The sequence below is a fragment of the Watersipora subatra genome, chromosome 8, assembly GCF_963576615.1.
Source record: "Watersipora subatra chromosome 8, tzWatSuba1.1, whole genome shotgun sequence".
Classification (NCBI taxonomy): Eukaryota; Metazoa; Bryozoa; class Gymnolaemata; order Cheilostomatida; family Watersiporidae; genus Watersipora; species Watersipora subatra.
In genome coordinates, this window is record NC_088715.1 from 61,822,430 (window position 1) to 61,838,669 (window position 16,240).

The window sequence follows — 16,240 nt, forward strand, 5'->3', positions numbered from 1 at the left end:
TGTTAAACCAGTAAAATAATCACTTTGTGTATAATACTAGCTTATAGGCAGATTAAGTTATTTACAGTAGTACTCTATTTTGAACAATCCCGGAGTGCAGTGAGTCAACCCCAACGATTGATATAATTCAATTGACTTCTACAACAAAATTAAACAAAAACAGAAATGACTACTAACAACATACCGGGTTGTTAACCACCCATGGTGGTAAAGGTAATGAAATCACATGGATTAAACTGTGACCTGCAGTGATGTGGCCCTAAGACTATATGTAATGTAGATCGCACTCTTGCGAAATCAGGCAATGCTTGAAATAAATTGGCCTCAGTTGTGCCCCTCAACACCACAATAAAAAGTGAGGGCTAGTGCATATCATTGGAAAAATATAGTATGGTGCTTGGAATCTGTGTTATTTATCATAAAAATAATTTGTACATGGAGAGCTAATGACACTGATTCCTTTTTCATCTTCATTGGTTCTCTGGAGTTGTCCTACCTTCGCCTGCCACTAGCGTCATTATCGTAGGTGATAAAAATAAGCGGTAAGCGGTAAAAATAAGCGGTAAGAGCAAATAACACCGAGTTTGAAAATTGTGACGTCGCAATTTCCGAGCCTATACCATTGAACATCTCTGCGGCAGAGCTTTGGGGAAATTCTATAAACACCAACCAATGTCTGTCTCACCATGTCAAACAATGGCTCATTTGAAAGCCAAGATATTGAAGAACTTGGATAAGCTGAAACAGTACTTATGTAATTGATGTGCTTTAAGATACATGAACATGGGTGATTAACTCGTTGCTCATTCTGTGAGAACAGACCTTTTAAGATTTCTAGGTTAACCTCTTATTGGTTATTGATGATGCCGTACTTATAGAAACAATGGCTCGCTATTTCATCAATTGTTGTCATGATTCACTGCTTTGTCTGCTTACAATGTTGGTACGAGTAATGCCTTGTGACAACACGTTGTCACATGGCATTACTCGTTCTTTGTGACAACACGTTATCACATGACATTTTCACATGTGACAATATGTGAAAATGTCCTCCCTGCTACTTCCGCTTCTTGATGAGGGTAGCCCTAGAAAAGCATCTAACAACCTAACAAGGACAGTGAGTTGCCACCAAGATGTCTCCTACTGGCATCTCTGGTGTGAAGAGATCAGAGCGACCCACTTTGCCAATGCCAAGTCACAACCTCCCCGTCACAGACTCTGTGCCAGCACCAACCATGGTTTAAGAAACCACCTCAACGATTGTTCCTCCTTTGTCTTGAGAAATTACCATGCAATTGTTGCCATTAATATTAGGCAGCTCGTCAGAGATGTTCACTCCAAAGCTCTTTTCAGGGCCACCGCTGATTTCATAGAGCTGGTTTTGTCATTAGGATTTATCGATCTCCTGTTTTACTACAGCGCCTTGATTCTAGAGCTGTATTTGCCAATCTATAAAAGCTTTTAGTTAACATTTCCCTAAGTTATAACAATGTTTAATAGTTGAAACTTGTATTTTTTTCACTAACAGGCAGAATATAAGCTGGTGTAATAATATGTATCGCAGGCAAATTACCTGTGTAAGGTTTTGTAGCAAAAGTCAGAGCTTATCAGGATGACAGGGACTGGCCGGCCAGGGGGAGGGTACTAACTGCAGGGTGTAATCAGAATCTAAATCCAGTTCGTGATTGTAGCCTACTTTTTATTACGCGCTTCCACTGCGGCTGTCTTTGGCAGTCTGACGAGATCACAATTACGAGCATTAAAATGTCACGTGCACTTAATTAATACCGTTACATCTTCCTTTTTAAGCATGATTGACAGAATTAGTATTTTTTATACGAGTGTTAATAGTTCAACTGTAGCCTTGGGACATATTGATAAGTATAGGTTAAAAAGATAACAAATGATTAGTAATTGCCAATTATTTACAGAGATAAGGAGTGGCCAAAGCCGACTCCCGTGGGGTGGGCTAAATGCCTACTTCATGTGGAAGTCCTTGTACCTAGATGGAATGACTCCATGATTAGCTTGAGACTGAGACTCATAAACAGATGCAGGACTTCTGGGGATGTCGGGGGTTGAGGCAGTATTTCAGGTGTGGTTTGGCGGAAGCCTGCAACATCACTGTTATCTGTGGGAGAATACTGGGCCTCAGTATTCTTAGCAAGAACTGTAGTCATACGAGCATGATCCGGTTTCGGGTGAACACGTTTTCTCCGAACTATGGAGTGGCCATTATCTACAAGATAAAACCTGGGAGAGTCATGATGATCTACGATTACACCCGGGGATCATTATTTTTCAGCATCAGTCCTTATGAGAGCAGAAGCACCAGCTTGCATTTCAGTTAGAGTCCATGCCTGGCAATCATAATATGCCTTTTTAATCTTTTTGTTAGCAGCCAAAACCTTAACTGGCTCAACAAGTATGGGTTTGAGTAGCTCAGTTGTGATTGGTAGGTCAATTCTTATTGATCTGTTAAACAACAATTCTGCCGGACTGAGTGAACATCCTGTCATTGGCGATTCTTGATATCTTAGTAGTGACCGGTAAACATCCTCTCCCTTTTCTTCACACTCTTTTAAAAAGTGTTTCATTGTTTGCACATAACGCTCAGCCATCCCATTGAACTTTGGATAGTGAGGACTTGAGGTCACAATGGTGGTCTAATTGGTCACAATTTTAACATTGTTTTAGTGAGCTGTGAATGATCAGGCATTCTTCAAAGTAGAGAAAGCCATCTACATGTAGTTCATATATATCAGCTCTTATATTCTAATAATGCTGCAGAAGTGTCGGGGCCTGACTTTGCACTGCCCAGCTCCAGCCATCCTTTAGAGCAGTCCTTAACAGTAGCAATGCATCATCTTCAGCATAAGCATGCCTCATAGTGTCAATTGTGCCAGCATCGGCTTCCAAGCTTTGAACCATTACAATCTCCTTCCCAAGGTTAGCTTGATCGCTAGTAATTCTTTGGAGATAAGCTCGCGACAGCGTGTCAGCAATATAAAGGTATTTCCCTGAAACATAGGTCCGCTCAGATATACTGTATCGCTAAAGCCTCGGTAATAATTTCTCTACTCTAAGAGACACTTTGTGAAGAGATTTTTTCAGTATACGAACCAGAGATTTGTGATCGGTTTGTGCATGTACCTTGCGTCCATATGGGTAGCTGTGAAAGCGTTCACAGCCAAACACAACAGCAAGCAGTTCTTTGTCGATCTGGGGGTAATTCCACTCTGTCTCAGTTAGGCTTCTCGATGCATAGGCAACAGGTTTGCCCTCCTGTAGCAGCACAGCTTCAAGACTCCTCTTTGAGGCATCAAACTGCAGATGAGCATCCAATTACATCGAAGTGCTGCAAGACTGGTTCAGACGTGAGTAGGCGTTTAATAATTCGGAAGCTTTCCTGCTGCTTATTTAACCATGGCCATTGGCTATCAGTTCTCAATAGTACCCTCAGCGGTTCTATGCAGGCTGACATGTTAGGTATATAAGCTCTGAGACAATTTAGGGTACCAATCAACCTCCGTATTTTTTCTCGATCAGAAGGATCTGGCTTGGCACTGATTGCAGTCACCTTCTCGGGATCGGGTTGTAAACCATCCTTCGATACTACATGGCCAATATATCGCATCTCAAGACTGGTTGAATTGGAATTTCTCGCGATTGAACTTTACATTGGCTGTTTTGGTGAATAACCTACAGAGATTATTATCATGCTCTTGTTGTGTCTTTGCAGCTACAATAATGTCATAAAAATATACTGATTAACCTGGCAAGTCTCCAAATATCTGTTCAAACTTGTTTTTAAAGACCTCAGCACTTGAGCCCAAATAGAAGCCTGTTAAAGCAGTATCGGTCAAATGTGGTGTTGAAAGTGGTCAGCAGACTACTCTCTTTTGTGAGTGCCACATGCCAGTATCCACATTTCACGTCCATAATAGTGTAGTGCGGCATTCCATTAAACCAGAAAGCAATGTCCTCTAGTGATGGTATTCTGTGGCGTTCACTCTTTACAGCTCTGTTTAGATCTTTTGGATCCAAGCACATTCTCACAAAACCATCTTACTTCTCTACACACCATACTACTGACCGAGTTTGTTGGTTTATCAACTTTTGAAACAACTCCAGAAACTTCCATACTATCCAGTTTTTTCTTCACTCTATCCATCATGCTCAGAGGTACACAATGAGGATGGTGCACAGGCTCTACTTTCCCATCAATGCATATCTCATGCTCTCCTTCTAGACATCCTATACCATTGAACAAATCAGGGAACTCATCCAATAATGAGGTATCACAAGTCACCTTATCTATACGACAGATCAATCTAAAGAGCTCAGCTGCATTGAGACCTAAAATGGGGGGGGGCGGGTTTGCATCAACTACGTAAAAGTGGACTCCATGGCTGATACCATTATAGATCACAGAAAGCTGTACTGCACCTACGTTGTTGATTTTCAAACGGTTGTATTCCTTAAGTTTCACAGCAGTGGGTGAAAGTTTGGTTTTCAGAGAGTGGATGGTGTTTAAGGTGATACAGTTTGTTTCAGCTCCCGTATCAATCTTGAATGGCATCTCCATGACTTTCTGCTTGTGGTTTAATTCATTGGCAAAATCCAAGATTTAACATACTTGAGATTCAATTTGCTTGGGATAGCGTTTACCGAGCCAACAAACAGACTGTTCATTTGTTTCTCAGCGTTGCTCTTGGGCTTTTAACATACTTTTTCAAAATTATTTTTCAGCCCACAGTTATTACAGGTCTCTCCATAGGTAGGGCATCGGTCTTTAGCATGTCTATATCCACAATATTTGCATTCTTTGTAAGGTTTGGGCTTTTTAAGTATAGCACCCGAGTTTCGTTGAACGAAATTAACACAAGATTCAAGGGGTTCACTTTGTAGAGTATTTACAGCTGGGTCACTGGTAGATAATCTATACATTTGCTGCCATAATAATTTGCTGCCATTTGCTGTGTATAATCTATACATTATACACAGCCCGTATGTCATCCAAAGCATTCTGTAGGTTGATGGCTCGGTCCCTAAGAAGACGTTCTTTCAGTTTGGCATCTAGGGTTACGATATGCCTCAAATCTTTCTAATACATCAATAAATACGTCTCTGCTTTCGCCAACTTCATACTCAAACTGACTAAATATCTCAGTAGCCTCATCACCGGCTTGCTAAAGCAGTATAGCTACTTGACGTCTGTTAATCAGAGCATTTTCAAGCAGGGTAACGCCCTTCACGTCTGGCTTCAATACCAAATCAATTGCTAGCAAATAATTCTTAAGAGAGATCCGCCACTTTCTACAGTTGTCAGAAACATTTCCCTCAAAAGAAAGCTCTCCAAGAGCTTTCAAGCCACAGTTCATCATAAAAATCTAAGGCAGTCACAGAAGCCAACTATAGAAACAAAATGCGGAAGCAAAAAAAGTCAATTAACAGAGCCGGGTCCATAAACTCCAACTGCCACCATGTAATAATATGTATCGTAGGGAAATTACATGAGTACTGGTCTTGTAACAAAAGTCAGAGCTTATCAGAAAGACCGGGACTGGCCGGCCAGGGGGAGGGGTACTAACTACAAGGCGTGATCAGAATCTAAATCCAGTTCATGTTTGGAGACTATTTGTTTATTACGCACACTTCCAATGTGGCGGTCTTTAGCGGCATGACAAGATCACAATTACGAGCATTAAAATGTCCCGTGCACTTAATTAGAACCATTACAGTAGGAGCTGAGCCGGGTATCAGGTTAGGTTGACCTATGCCAAATGAGCCACCAAACTAGAAAAGCTGAGCTTAGGCTATTCATCGTTCAACAGATAAATTCCAGATAAGCCTTATCTACCCTGTAGTCAGACATAACAATTAGCAAATCCCAAACCACAGCTTAAACAGCGTTTTTACTTCGAAACTTGAGCAACGCAAAATAAATGTAAAACAATCAGGCGGCACATCATGTGAACAGAGACAAATGTTTGTTATAAATGAATATATATAACAAAAATAAACTTGCCAATTCAAAACAACTTGTAAACGTAATCAACCACATGAGTAGTAAAATTGTCTTCGACTGTATAATTAAAATCTTATACTACATGTTATACATCATATTATTGTAGCCACTATCAATTTTATTCTTAATTATCATACTATACCACATTATATTAGCTTTAATTTTTAATTATGAGGTCAACAGAACACTATTTTCTCATGAAAACCTCAATAAATAATATTCACAAACAAACATGTAATTTAATAAAATTGGAATACCAAACAGAGTATTTGTCAAAAATTGGATCGCTAGTATTTATGGCTACGAGTCGAACTGGTCCAATTGTCTCTACGAGAGTAGTCCAATATCATTGGCGTTGCTATGAATCAGCGCTACCCGTAATTAGCGTAAGATGAGTTCGATACGATGTTTCGTAGAGACTCAGTCGGTTTGGCTCTTGTATCAACTTGCCTGCGTTTTTAGTACCACACCGCGCATAATTGGAAAATCCAATTGAAGTTTCACTCTGACGTCTTCATAATAAAATACACAATCATATCAAAATCGGATCATCCATTAGCTACATGAACAGTACATATCGTGGTAACCGTTTTCAGTTTGGACGAACCTACAACTACACTTTGGTAACTGTGTGAGTGCAGGCTTGACGAGGTTGTTTGCTGTTGTGGTTGGATACAAGTATTGTATGTACGATAGACATTACTTCAAATTGGTCGTACAGCGTTTTCAATGTCGCATTATCACGATGTGAAACCTCTTAAATATTTCTAATTGCGCAGTCCTCCACTTATGTAATGGTTCGTTGTTAAATAAAAACCTAACGTAACTTGCGTAATGCGTAAAGTAGTAAACTCATTTGTAAGCATGTTTTGTCCGCTATGGCATGTGCATAAAGTCTTCCTAAAATATTGTTATGGAAGTCAGCCACTGACTAGCCACTTGTGTCAGGGTTTGAAACGATAGATGACCAATAAGTCAAAAGAAACAATAAATTGTGGGATCATGGAACACCACAACTGCTGCAAAACATTGCACTAAGCACTGCGATACATCAACGAACAAGCGTGAAAATCTAGGGCCATTGCTATGCTGCTAGAAATATCAAGCATGGGAGTTGTCCAAGCACCACAGCTGATGCAATGTGAATATATGGGACATCAATTGGATTGGGAGTTGTCTGATCATTATAATGAAAAGCTTATGAATGAAAAACATCACAAAATTGCTTCTAAATCATGATTACTATTGACCAATACCACCTAATATGAAAGAGACTAACTGGCTACAACAATCACTAATGGCTATTCAGTGAAGCAAACAACTCTACAGGGAGTCAAGCACAAGGAGAGGTACACCACCAATATTACAGGAGCCAGCTTGATTTATGACTTGTTGGAGCGAAGTAGCAGTCAGCATACACCAGATCAGCAACCACTCATCAGCAAGACAATTATTTACAACACTTTATTTAGTATATTTAGATATACCTTATAAAATCGTTTTGGTCTAGAAAATGTTGTATTGTATAGCAGTAGAAAATATAGCATAATTTTTCATTACCCTAGGACACTTATGTATTCGCGGCATCTAACTTTCGCGTTTTCGCGGTGTAATCCTCTCGCAAAAATTTAATGAGCGAAACTAAACTATCATAATGAACGAGCGAAAACGCGAAGTTAAATAGCTTTGTTCATTAATATCCACAATAAAATCGTAATATTAGAAATGCAGGCAACTTTCGTCTGTGGTTAGGATAAACGGGAAATTTCTGGTAAACTCATTATAACTAATACACCAACTGAGCAGCATGGCAAAGCAATATCAGTTTAGTCACCGAATTTGTAACTGATGAGGATGAAAGTCTGGTAGGTGAAGTCGTAAAATTGAAGAATAATTATTGCAGTGATGAATTTTATTCCTATCCAAAAACAATATCAACCCTCATCAGGTCCAACCACATTATCTCTTTCACTGCCAATCATGTACAAATTCGTTACCGGCCTAGTGCCAGCCATTTTACCGAAATTGCCGATATTGCTTCATGATATGTATACAGTATTTTTCAAGTTCTACTTTAATTATCTGTATAATCACGAAAATCTAAATTGTCTGTTATGTCATCAACAACTAATTACCTGTTTTATGACTCGCGTGGGGTAGTTAATGAACTCACAGAAAAATGTTCGTTTTTAGATTAGAAATTCTCAAACAAAAGTTTAAAATTGCTTCGTTGTTTTAGGCTGATTTTATAGAGAAATCTTCGGACAACACAGTCAATTTCATAAAACACTTAAAGACCGTGGGTTATGTGGTCAACAAATAATAAAATCAGGTTACCAGACAATTGCTGAGAAAGTCAGAAACTGCGTTTATGTCAGTGGTCCCTAGAAAACGCATAAATGCGTTTATGACGGCGTAAGGGTTATACAGTTTTGGTTGTGAAGTTGGTTGTTACCTATCTATTTTCTTCTTCTTGGGATTCGAGTGTGAAAGTCACGGCGGGAGGGACCTAGACGTCATTGATAGTCTAAGAAACAAATGGCAGCAAGCGATCAAATTGAATTGTCGATCTCACCCACACATTTCAACCTGTGGTTTACAAATACGAACTATTCCCAAATTGAATTTTTTTCTTACTAGTGAACTGGACCTGAGGAATGTAATGTTTTTTCCACTGCATTTATTCTCACATCACTATATTTTCGCACTCATCAGAGCCGCGAAATTAAGTTGCAGCGAAATTTTACTCTGTGTGCTACTCACGAAACTAAATACTAGCGAAATATAAGTGTCCTAGGGTAACTAAGATATTGTATTTTATGCCAAAATATTGAAGAAATGGCTGTGAAAAGAATGGCATAGAATGATAACATGTTTCTTGCTTTATGTAAGTTAGCTAACTAGTAGCGTCTTAGAATGAGAATTACTGCAAAATTAATTTCACAATGCTACTCCTATTAGTTTTGGAGTTATGGCCAGTTTTGTACAATATGTTGCCGGACTTAAAATATTTTTCGCTTGTCGTCATGGAATTCCAAGAACAGTAAGGAATTTTAGCTCACCGCAGAGAATCTGAAACAGAAATTATGCAAGAAATGATGCAAAAACCACAAGCAAAACACAACCAACCAATGACCTTTGGCAATGACTCAGGGGCAAGTATAAAAGACGAGCAAAATTGACGAGAAAGCCAAGGAGAAGCCGGCAGCGAGCCAGGCAGCAGAGCGAGAAGCCGGCAGCGAGCCAGGCAGGAGAGAGGAACTGGCAGCGAGCCAGGCAGCAGAGGGGAGGCACAAGAAAAGAGCCAAGACAGGAGAAGACTAACAGAAGCCCAAGATAGCTAAGGAGCTGGCAGCAAACAGCTTGCCAAAGGAATACATAGCAGATATGATTCACCCAAAGAGGTGGCAAGCCAGGCAGCCATAGAGCCCTGAGGAGAGAGTTTATCCAGCCCCCCTGACAGCAAGAGCTATCGCTGCACGCCTACTAGATACATACTCATTGAACCTAGTAAGGCCATAACAAATAGGGCTGAGTATACAAGCATATTGTTATTTTTCTTGAGCTAGTAAGCCTTGACAGAATAATTGTTATTTTGACCTTTAGAGGAAAATAGAGTTCACAGACACTTAGAAACAAACCACTGGCGTATTATTGTCAATTATAAAATAATTACCTGCAGAGAGTTGCCTACAAGAGATAGTAGGCCTCGTAATCTCAATAATACTTAATACTTGGGCTCATTGTTACAGCAACGCCTTACTGTCAAAACAAATTGCAAGGATAACTATAGTAGTGCCCATCTCCATTGATTGAGTTGCTATTTCGATTTTGCTCTATAGCAACAGTCTGATTTTTGTGGAGCAGAAGTGCCACTTTGTCTGCGGTCAAAATTTGTCTTGGGAGAAATTGAACTCAAGGTCCAGAGGCTAACCGTTACACATAGAACCATTGTAGTATTTCACTCAAAGGAAACTCACAAAAACAATACATTTTATATTACTATTTAAGTATCAAATAATCATTACAACAATTATTATAACAAAAACAAATCTATTCATATATTAATTCAATTTTAAATATTCATTTATTAAATAATAAAATTTCTCCTTTGACACTTGCAAGTGGGTTCTGCGTACAATTTGTCTTACACCGAATGAATAATAGCTTGCATGCACAACTGTTTTTGTTGCAAGCAAGGTTACTGGTGAAGGAGTATGGCTCTTTATTTACACAAGCTTTATAAGCATGAAAAGATAGAACAATTCAATACAATTCAATACAATCAAGCGCAATGCTGAAATGAGTTTACAAATAATAAGTACTCAAACAGTTAAATTCATAAACGTAAGAATGTTCAGATATATTTATGCGTACACAAAGCTTCACAAAGGTAAGTTAACGCAAGCTGGTTTTTAAATTACAGGGCTAGTCTGAGAATAGCTAAACACTTATGGTAATTAAGGCAGCTCAGCTTAGTAAATCCATCACAATATTCAGCGTTTTGCGGAAGTCAACATTGAGCCGTTGCTTAGCCACTTGTAAATGGGTTCTACATAAAAGTTGCATTATGCTAGGTCAGTAATAGCTTTCGTGCACAATTGTAAATGTTGCAAGCAGCGTGATTGGTTGTTCGGTATGGTGTCATGTGGGATTAAGGAGAAATTATGTATTATACACAATTCATTCAAAACCGCTCATATATCAGTGTTGAACTTGCTCTATCATTTTATTCTATTTTGTTTATGCTTAGTTTGTACACTTTTGCACACTTACGCTTGTGTGAACTAATTTGACTATCACTGGTTCATGCACTAGAGAGGTGTTAGGCTATTATAAGCAATAATGATCTTTACCATTTAAAGACACGTCTCTATTCTACAAGTTCAACAATCAATATATACAATTACAACAAAGTTGTAAAACAATAATGTTAATAGCAAAAAGTTAAAAATAGTCAATGAATGGTGCACCCTTACTCGAACAATCATCTTAGTTGTTTTTTTCTCAGTCCCATATGGCTGCGAGTTTCGACAGTTCATAGATAGGGATATTCAGCAGCTGAAAAGTAGGAAGCCTTGGCAGTGAAAGAGAAGAAGCTTTAGCAAATGGAGGGAAAAAGAAGCCGAGTCATTGTAGCGCTTCTCTTTTATAGATGTCTGTGTTAATCTGTAAAAAAGTGCTTAGGCACTCAGGTTCTGTTTGTTATGTCGCAGAGGATCAGTTTGTGAGCGGATTTGTCTTAAGTACATCATGGGACTTGTTGAAAATGATGCCCAACTCCAGTTATTTTGTTCATGTTTGGCAGAGGTCTAATTTCTTTTAGAAGTTATGTGACATGCCAATTGGCTCATCTTCTGTGATGGATTCTTCCACTTTGGAGTTTCTGATTGTTGGTATTTGATTGTTGGTTGACTTTTTTAACTATTGGATTTTTCAATGTCTTGGGCGTTTTGCTATTTGTGTGTATGCGTGCATATCTTGTGGTCTGGCTCCACTTCTTGTTGGTATTTTGTTTTGGTGATGCTTCCATATAACAATGGCTTCTTTTTATTAATCAAGCGCGTGTTGTTCTTTATGGTGATGTGGAACGTAGTTCTTTGCTCTGTTCCACTAAGTTCCTCTTCCAGAACACTGGATCAGAGTTGCTTACATAGCAAGTTGTGTGTTAATCCATTGGCTTTCCAGTCATGCTGGCTTGAGCATTATTGTGCTAATCGAACGATGGGTTTCACAAATCAATCTCATCATCTACCCCCAGATGGAATGTCAGTATTCAAGTATTTGCTGGTCAGCTTGGATTGCAGATTTCGCTTCAATAGCAACAACCTTGTTGTAACCTCAAGGTTACAATGCTTAGTTCGCTTGATAAAGCTTCATTTCTTTTTGATCTGCATCATATTTTGTGATGCATCATCTTGAGCTAAAATGTGTTCCAAGTTATCATATTTGATAAGCACTGCGTGTATTAGTGCTGGGCCGGTGAGGATTTATCTGCTCTTATCGACACCGAGAGGTTTTCGGTATCCGGAAAAGCAATCATTTTCACTGACAGCTAGTTATCCGCGGCCGGTTTGATATGATCGGTATTTATCCGTGAAAGCCTATCGTTAAATGGTCATCCGGATAGATTTTTGTATTTGACAAGCTACAGCATTACCAGCTATGTGTGTGCGCGGGAGAATCTCCCGCACATTCAGCTGCTTATGAAAGAGCTCATTCTCGCGCTCAATCGCTATGTAAAGGAATGAGAAAAAAATGAGAAAAATTGCGCGTCAATTGATGTCATGGTTAATAGCAAAACGCATCTTTGACGAACATCCTAATCAAAAAGAGTCTCTTAGTGCACATTGGCAATCACAACTTGTTTCTCAGACATTCTGCAAACACAACACATGCGAATTATATTATAACTTTCTTCAATGAACATTACCTCGCTTACCTATAGGTATCTAGTATTATATAACGTCTTACATTGATAAAATGTAAAACGTAATATACGTTTTTTATTTTATCAAATATGAAATTTATATTACGTTTATATTTGATAAAACCTCCGTTTAATATTTGATATGTTTGACTTATACGTTTTATATTTGATTTATCCTCCCACCTTCGTTACCCTAGGACACTTTTATTTCGCTAGTATTTAGTTTCGTGAGTAGCACACAGAGTAAAATTTTGCTGCAACTTGATTTCACGGCTCTGATGAGTGCGAAAATATAGTGGTGTGAAAATCAATGCAGTAGAACAAACAGATTACATTCCTCAGGCCCAGTTCGCTAATAAGAAAAAAATTTCAATTTGGGACTAGTTCGTATTTGAAATGTGTGGGTGAGACTGATAATTCAATTTGATCACTTGCTGTTATTTGTTTCTTGGACTATCAATGACATCTCGGTCCCTCCTGCCGTGGCTTTCACACTTGAGTCCCAAGAAGAAGAAAGTATATAACAACCAACTTCACAACCAAAACTGTATAATGTGGTTGGACTTGGTAAGGGTTGATATTGTTTTTGATTGGTAATGAAATTCATCACTACAATAATTAATATTCATTTTTATGACTTCACCTACCAGACTTTCATCCTCATCAGTTACAAATTCAGTGACTAAACTGATATCATCTTAATTTGCTTTGCCATGCTGCTCTGCCTGCTCAGTCGGTGTATTAGCTATAATGAGTTTACCAGAAAGTTCCCATTGAGGCCAACCACAGACGAAAATTACCTGCATTTCTATTATGACGATTGTATGGTAGATATCAATGAATAAAGCTATTTAACTTCGCGTTTTCGCTCGTTCGTTATGACAGTTTAGTTTCGCTCATGAAATTTTCGCGAGAGGATGACTCCGCGAAAATGTGAAAGTTAGATGGCGCGAATACATAAGTGTCCTAGGGTATATAAAAATGGGCAGTAGGTAAGCTGAAGCTAAACACACACTGAAAACCATATACCGAACTACAATACCGACAATATCGAACTTGTTTAGTTGGCAAAGGATACCGAAGATGGTAAATACCGAGGATGCCGACACTGGGAAAACCGATAAAAAAGTGCAAGGATATCCTATCCGACACTAAATTATATACCGGCCCAACACTAGTGTGTATTAGCTTTGAAATGTATTTCTTTTTTTACCACTTCTGTGAGACATGATTCTAGTTTGAGCTTGTAGTTGATGCTGCTCGTGGTCGCTTTGCATCTTTACTGTTTTGCAACTGGCCGGCTACTGCGGGCTTATGCGTAACTTTGCTACTCGAATACGGTCAGCTGCTCTGGCAGTACTCTCCCAAGCTATGGTTGCTGCTCTACACGCATTACAGTCTCTGCGAATACATGGTTACTGCCATAAGCATTATGCCCAGCAGAACTTCGCGGATGCACTTCGCAATATGTGTGGCTGACTTATATTGTTTTGGCCCACTTCTCTTGCCCAGTTCAGACTGGTTTATTTGGGAGTATCTTTTCTCTGTTTTCTTTGTCTTTCATTCAGGAGCTCTCGCGCAACCCGCTGCATTTTAGTGCTTGATTAGTTGATCTGAATTTTTGGCAACTAAAAGTTGACACTATAGCAGGCTCTAAGGCCACAGATAAAGGCATCTGAGACTCACCATGTAAGCTTTTAAACTTGGCGTAAAAACTGGGGTATGCCAGTATCTTCTTTCAAGGCCTTAAAGCCTCTTGGGTCTATCTAATACATTGTCCTATCAGCGATGTGCTGTGTATTGCCTCCTTAATACATGAGTTATTGCTTTGTTCTTTTCCCATTTCGGCTGACCGCAATGGCAGCAATATTGGCTAAAGTACTGGAGAATTTCCCGTTTTATTGTCCTGCCTTCTTTGAAATTGCAGAATTTGCACAGGTTTTTACCCCGTCAAAAAACTCTGCCTGTCTACAGCCTTAACTATACACCAGTTGATACCAATCTTCATAGTCAGTCTAGAAGACTCTTGCTTAACTTTTACCTCCATTGCTGACTTTTTTGAAGCAGGCTGAGACTCATTTTGTAAATCCTCAAGTTGTTTCTCGAGCAGTAGCATATCTATTCCTTCTTTCAACAGTGTCACCTTTAGTTCATCACTCGCTATATACAGTAAGGCAAAAAATCATGCACCCGTGGTTACAAACACGTTAGGGATAGTAATGTCATTATACCCCTGTTATTACATTGAATAAAAGACAATGAAGAAAATTGTCCAAAGTCCTATTTCTACACTCTACTACGCCAATAAATTAGAGGTGATATAATTTTGTGCGAGTTTTAGTGATTCTTCACTTGTCGCAGAATTCTGTCATGAAATCGCTTTCAAACTGTGCTCCTTGGTCAATGTGCAGCTCTTTTGGTAAGCCAAATTAGCAAAAGACTCAGCTATCTAAAGCCTCAGCAATTGCGGAGCAGTGGTACCCGGTAGAGGTATAACATTTTGTCAATAGGAGAAATTGTCTGTCACTACTAGAATCCATCTGTTGCCTTGAATGGTCAAATGTCTCATTAAGTCGATAGCCAGCTTTTTCAAAGGATGGCCAACTCAGAGAGTTCTATGGCTTGAGGAATGATGCAAAAATTCAGGCTACATTTATTGGCATATCTCACATCTGTTCACCAGACATTGAACACCAGAAGTCATTGCCTGTATCATGTCAGTCTAAGTCTCCGGCAGGTCTTCATTATTCCAGCATGAGAAAGGGTATGTGTACTCCACACGGACGGCTTTTGGGTGTTCATAAAACAAAGTATCGACTTTCGAGATTTTTGCCCAACAAGTATATGAGTTACGAGCACTCAATTCACTCTTATTTTGCATCCAAGACAACATGATGCTAAATTTTCGTAATTCTGTACTGACAATGTGACTATGGCTAGATTCAAAAATTGATGATTCTTGGTATATAATTGCAATATCATTTGGGAGCTGCTATGCGTGACACAATTAATGAGAGCTACATGTAGGTATACCTAAACGTTATGTTTGCTACAGCAGGTCAGATGCTGGGAAATGCTGATTGCTATTCATCTGCTGATTGATAGAGGAATCTAAACTCATCTGTTCCTCATCCATTTGGCAACCATCATCAGTCCTGGAATATTCTACCATGCGACAACAATAACAATTTGCTAGGTTTAAGTTAGCATCTTTCAAGGACTCTGATAAACACCTAGCTAAGACTTGACAGTATGTACACACATATTCCGGGCTACGCTTGCCATCCAACAAATCCTTAGTACATTATTCTGTATTCAACTTCTCACCAGCAATTCTAGTACTTACAGATTCTTGTTTTGTGCCCTCACTAATAGTTCATTTTGGATTCGGTCCATGCATTGTCCCCCACAAAGTTTTGTGACTCTTGTCACATCTGATTCAGTAATGGTATGAGCTCAATGATAATCCATGAATATTTTTATGATTGACGGTTGATCTTCTATGGTAAATGTGTATTCACTAAGAATCGCCAACCACTTGGCCCGAAGGCTAATTCAAGATCATGCTTCACGTTTACATACCCATAAAATTGAAATGTGTTCAGTATGAATTCTAAACTCCTTAGCACACGGATTTGAATGAAAATGAGTTATAGCTTTAACTACAGTTAACAATTTCCCTCTGGTTACACAATAGTTTTGCTGAGTGACAAATCATGACTATAATAAAACCATAGATATATAAACCTAGATTGGCCAATAATAGCTATTCCCATCGG

General features: G+C 38.9%; 1 protein-coding gene across 2 annotated transcripts in view; it reads left to right on the plus strand.

The window, feature by feature from the left end:
- The first annotated feature begins 6,595 nt into the window (after positions 1-6,595).
- The window catches only part of LOC137401721 (uncharacterized), a 49,031-nt gene continuing 39,386 nt past the window's right edge, over positions 6,596-16,240 (plus strand). For both annotated transcript variants that reach the window (XM_068088179.1, XM_068088180.1), the window contains exon 1: positions 6,596-6,654. The gene's annotated coding sequence lies outside the window, so the exon portion shown is untranslated. The remainder of the gene's footprint in view (positions 6,655-16,240) is intronic.